At 46.3% G+C, this 6,102-nt stretch overlaps 1 pseudogene; it reads right to left on the bottom strand.

The window, feature by feature from the left end:
• Positions 1-2,099: 2,099 nt before the first annotated feature.
• LOC144610241 (inositol 1,4,5-trisphosphate receptor-interacting protein-like) lies at positions 2,100-5,699 on the bottom strand (annotated as a pseudogene).
• Between the last annotated feature and the right edge of the window lie 403 nt (positions 5,700-6,102).

Here is a 6,102-nt window from a genome sequence, read left to right as displayed (position 1 = left end):
GATATGAGATCTGGGTGTCCTAGTGCGCCAGTCACTGAAAGGTAGCATGCAGGTACAGCAGGCAGTGAAGAAAGCCGATGGAATGTTCGTCTTCATAACAAGAGGAGTTGAGTATAGGAGCAAAGAGGTCCTTCTGCATTTGTACAGGGCCCGAGTGAGACCACACCTGGAGTACAGTGTGCAGTTTTTGTCTCCAAATTTGAGGAAGGATATTCTTGGTATTGTGGGCGTGCAGCATAGGTTTACTAGGTTAATTCCCGGAATGGCGGGATTGTCATATGTTGTAAGACTGGAGCGACCAGACTTGTATACACTGGAATTTAGAAGGATGAGAAGGGATCTTATTGAAACATATAAGATTATTAAGGAGTTGGACACGTTAGAGGCAGGAAACATGTTCCCAGTATTGGGGGAGTCCAGAACCCGGGGCCACAGTTTAAGAATAAGGGGTAGGCCATTTAGAACGGAGATGAGGAAAATCTTTTTCAGTCAGAGAGTTGTAAATCTGTGGAATTCTCTGCCTCAGAAGGCAATGGAGGCCAGCTCTCTGAATGCATTCAAGAGAGAGCTAGATAGAGTTCTTAAGGATAGCGGAGTCAGGGGGTATAGGAAGAAGGCAGGAACGGGGTACTGATTGAGAATGATCAGCTATGATCACATTGAATGGTGGTGCTGGCTCGAAGGTCCGAATGGCCTACTCCTGCACCTATTTTCTATTGTGTATTGAATCATTCAGGGAGGGCAAGAGCATGAGGTTTGACATTGCCAGGCAGCAGTGGGACTCACATTACAGCCTCCCCGTATTTGAGCAATATCACTAGTTGTGAGGTGTTGTCAGAGCTGGTGCAGTTGGCGCAGGTGTGTCCTGTCCCCAGCTTCTCTGCTTTGGCTAACACCAGTGCCGTCTTCCCCGTTATCTGCGGATTAATGATGGATTGGGACCGACCGGTCACATGTCCGCAGATAAAAGTTTACCAAGCATCACCGTCATCCTTTGTGTTTGGCTGCACCAGGTTATATATAGCGCCAAAGCACATGGGCACCAAGCGTCATTACTTGTTGACATTCTCCCTATCCCCATCGTTGCATAGGCTGAGCCTGGCATTGCTGCCCTGTATAATGTGCCATTCAGCTCAAAATTGTTGTACAACTTGTCCTTTGTGATAAATGTCTTCCAACATCTGTGACCACAGGTGCGATGGGCACTGGTCAGCATGGAACATCCTCTGCAGGTACTGCAGGACATGACTAATTCAATCCTGTAATGTTGTTCCCTGAGCAGGCTGCCTAGTTTGTCTGATGAAATGTATCTTTGTCAAACTCACTAAGAAGCACCAAGACATCACTTTGCTGGTGGCGAGAAGAGCCCGCCCAGCCAGATCCTACCTGCACAATCGGCGTATTTCTAACAGTGCAGGTTGCTGTCGGACAGCTGCCAAGGGTGTGAGACGGTTGTCCACCTCTTCACCGAGTGTGGATTTGCCTGGAGATCAATGAAAGTGATGGTTCATCCCAGACAGCAGCGGAAGAGTGGACACTATTTGAGAGGCTGTTCTCCAGGAAACATTGATGTTTCCAGATGGACATCAAGTGTTGTTGGAAGACCATTGACTAGTTTAAAAAGCCTCTTTTGTCTGTCCAAAACTTGTTGGTCTCTCAGCACAGCGAGATGTTGCCACCTGGCCCTTTCCAGACTGCAGGAGTGAGAACGGAGGGACGCACTGAAGCTCGGTGCGGCTGATGCCAAGTGTCCGTGGGAGGGGGACCACAGTCAAGACTCCTACCACTGCCGGACATCGAGGGCAGTGTCCGGTGGAGACACCCCTCAAACAAGGGAAGGGATATAATCCTAGCCAACCATATGAGTTGCCCGTGTGATTTGTTTAAGGATAGGTGCAAACACTACTGAGTATGACACAAGTGCATGTTTATACGCAAAGAATATATGTAGAATTTTGCATATAGACGTTTTTTGTATATACTTTATTAAGAACAATGATTACTTATTAACTTAAATAATTCTGCTTCCAACCTGCACCAAACGTCCCTGAGCCAACATTTGCAGTTCCTTGTGTCCACTGGGACCAAAGGCAATGTTTTCACTCAGCTGCTGTATTATTTTTAATACACTCCATCATCAGCGGTCCCATGCCCGTTAAGATTTTCTGATATTGCATGAGTGCCTGACAGTAAGAGCCATGTTCTGTTATAAAAGACCGGAAAAGGTTTATGGGCTCTGCTTTAAGAAGCAATTCTGGAATTCCAATTTGCTGAGAAAGGTTTGATTTCCAATCATAAATCGGTGGAGTCGTTTCTCGTCCAAGCATTTCCCAAGATATTTTAACACATCTTTGAGCCGATGTCCTAGGTGACATTCACGCCAGTTTGAATATGGCTGACTTAAAAGCAGATGCACCAGGACAGTCTTAAAGAGATAGGAGCCAAGAACATTTCTCTGGTCTGGAAAACTGCAGTTTTCAGTGAGAACGATCAGTATCCGAAGACACTTGAGGTGACAGGAGTTTTGGGGGATATTTTTCGTCATGATTTTGAGAAACCTGTACTCACAGACAGCACAGGAAATATGCCAGTAGGTAGTGGGCACTGTACTATTCTTAGGGTAACCCGAAAAACGAGGTACATGATGGACATCGAACCCTTCAGCCTCACAGCAGGAAACACTTTGATGTGAATAGTTCGTCCTGACTGATATTAATAATAATAATAATAATGCATTACGTTTATATAGCGCTTTTCATACAGTCAAAGACGCTTTACATGGACTTAAAGAACATAGGGAAGTGAATAAATAGATAAATAAGCAAACGAATAGAGAAAGGAGACAGAAGGTGATGTGACCTTCAGTGGTTGAAGGCAGTACTGAACAGGTGAGACTTCAGTGATGTTTTGAATGTGGTGAGTGAGGAGGAGTCTGTGACGGTTTGGGGTAGTGAGTTCCATAGGGTGGGAGCAGCGATGGAGAAAGCCCTGTCCCCCCCCCCCCCCCAGGATCTGAGTTTGGTCCGGATGTGGGGGGATAGGAGATTGGCAGCAGCAGAGCGGAGGGTGCAGGTGGGAGTGTGCCTGTGGAGGATGTCAGTCAGGTAGGATGGGGCCAGGTTATGGAGGGCTTTGTAGGTCATGAGGAGGATTTTGTACTGGATTCTCTGGGGGATGGGGAGCCAGTGGAGTTTGTAAAGGACGGGAGTGATATGGTCACGGATCGGGGTGTGGGTGAGTAGACGGGCAGCGGAGTTTTGAATGTATTGAAGTTTACTGATGATTTTTGAGGGTGCGCCATAGAGGAGGCTGTTGCAGTAGTCCAGACGGGAGGTGATGAAGGCGTGGATGAGGGTTTCTGCAGCTGTGGAGGAGAGGGATGGACGGAGACGGGCAATGTTTTTGAGGTGGAAGAAGGCTGTCTTTGTGATGTGTTTGATGTGTTTGTCGAAGGAGAGGGTTTGATCAAAGATGATTCCAAGATTCCGGATGTGAGGGGAGGTGGATACTGGGAGACCATCAATATTGAGGATGAAGTTTTGGGTGGATTTGGTGAGCGTTTTTGGACCAATGATGATGATTTCAGATTTGTTGCAGTTGAGTTTGAGGAAATTTGATTGAAGCCAAGATTTTATTTCAGTGATGCAGTTTGTCAGTGTAGAGTGTGTGGTGGTGGAGATTGACTTGGTGGAGATGAGGAGCTGGATATCATCGGCGAAGCAGTGGAAGTTGAGACCATGACGGCGGATTAATTGACCAAGGGGGAACAGGTAGAGGATGAAGAGGAGGGGGCCAAGGACTGAGCCTTGGGGGACACCTTGGGGGAGGGGAGCGGTGGGGGATTTACAGTTGTTAATGGAGATGAACTGGTGCCTGTCAGAGAGGTAAGATTTGAACCGGGATAGGGCTGTGCCGGTGATGTTAAAGGAGGTTTCAAGTCGGGTGAGGAGAATGGAGTGATTTATGGTGTCAAAGGCGGCGCTGAGGTCAAGTAGGATGAGGATGTTGAGGTTGCCAGCGTCGGAGGAGAGGAAAAGGTCGTTTGTGATTTTGAGGAGCGCAGTTTCAGTACAGTGGTTGGAGCGGAATCCGGACTGGAAAGTTTCATACAGGTTATTGGTAGAGAGGTGGTATTTGAGTTGGGAAGCTACAGCACGTTCCAAAACTTTGGACAGAAAGGGTAGGTTGGAGATTGGTCTGAAGTTGTTTGGGGTGTCAGGGTCGAGACCAGGTTTTTTCAGAATGGGGGTGACAGCAGCGATTTTGAGGGATGGCGGGACGATGCCAGTGGACAGGGAGGAGTTTATTGTTGCAGTGATAAGTGGAGAGAGAGCAGGAAGGCAGGCCTTTTAAACCAGTAATATTACGGAAGGCAATTTCGAAATCATATTGATGACAAATTTTGTTCCACGATTTGGCTAATAAAAGCCTGAACCATTTGACTACCTTCTTATAATCTAAATACAACGCGGAATACACGACAGGTTTTACTCTGACAGGGCAGGTCGGCGTTGTGGGGTGTAACCATGATAATTCTACCATAACTCTGTTTTTCAGGTGGGATGTTACAGGAACACATGTCTGCCTTAAAACAATATCCACCCTGGAGAAAAATAGGAGCGAAAATATCATATACGGATGGTATCTTGCAGCCTCATTTTTCTAACGGACTCCCAATGCCCACACAGTCTTCAGGGATCATCTCATCGCTCCACGGACAAAGATTCCGACTGCCTTCCATAAGACTGTCCACAAATCATCGTACAAATTCACACGTCTCAACTGGCTCTTGGCACACATTTTGAATGCAGATGTTGCAGAACTGATCCAACACAGTTTGATCAGGGGTATTCAAAATGTTGTTGTGAGTTCTTTGATGAACTTTGTCTTGCTTTTCTTCCTCCTCTTCCTCGTTGTTATAGTCCTGGGGTTTCCGTGGCAAAGTGTCATTTCTCAATAGACAATAGACAATAGGTGCAGGAGGAGGCCAATCGGCCCTTCGAAAGCCCAAAGATCTGAATTGTGACCAGTATGAGTGTAATATTACTTTATTACTTTAAGTTTCCTTTAATTGGTCGTGCCTCTCACATTCTCTGCCTTCTGCCGGCTCCTCCAACTACTCAGTTTAAACTTTCCCGCACTTTTTAAACTGCCAGGCCAAAAACAAGAACCGCTTACCCTTTAAACGCTGCCATTCACTGCTGCTTCTCACCTTCTCTGCCTTCTCCATCTGCCACATTAGGCAGGACTGCCACGTCTGAGTACCACGAAGAGTTGACCGTGCGGCAGACGGCCCCGTTTCTCCCTTTCCCCGATGCCTGTGTTCGGTCCATACGATGGATGGAGAAACATCCAGGCTGGACTGCTGAGTCTGGGGAACTGGGCGTCAGCGGTGTCTCTGTGAAACAGAGCAAACATCATTCTCTCAGATCCCGTTGATATAGGAGCCTTAACCTTAAGTCCTCCACTTTATTTTCCTGTGACTGAACATTGGCTGGTAGAATGGTAGGGATAGGGGGTAGTAGTCCCATGTTCTTCAGTCTTACCTGTAGTCCTGCCTGTCCGCCACCTTTCTGGACACAATGGAGACCTCTCCGGTGTTTCCAGTTACTGTACTTACTGTTCCTGCGATCCACCGCGAGGTCGGTGATTCCGCTGTGATCGGGGAATTCCCTTACAGTCAGCAGCTGCGTTGCCATTGGTAAAGGGCAACCGCGCCAATGCGTTTAAATGCATTGGCAGCTTATTAGTTACACCACTGATTTGTGCTGTTTATTTTATACAAGTAACCTCAGACCAGCTATATTTGATTATTTTCTGCTGCGCCGCTTGCAACATGTAGCCACAGACCGGCGTCATCTTAGATTATTTTAGATTAGAGTGTTTGGAGATTTTTTTGTATACATTTTTATTATGAACATAGATTACTTTTGGTAAAATCAATTAATTTTATTCTAAAAGTTTAGTATTAAAATTAAAAACCTATTATTTTTTTCTTAACGGTAATGTTAACCGTAGCTTAAATTATTCTGCTACCATTCTGGAAGCAAAGGATCATGAGCCAATATCTACAGTTTCTTGTGTCTACTGGGAGCAAAGGCC

This window comes from Rhinoraja longicauda, chromosome 36 (genome assembly GCF_053455715.1).
Source record: "Rhinoraja longicauda isolate Sanriku21f chromosome 36, sRhiLon1.1, whole genome shotgun sequence".
NCBI classification, from domain to species: domain Eukaryota; kingdom Metazoa; phylum Chordata; class Chondrichthyes; order Rajiformes; family Arhynchobatidae; genus Rhinoraja; species Rhinoraja longicauda.
This window is presented reverse-complemented; position numbering and strand designations above follow the sequence as displayed.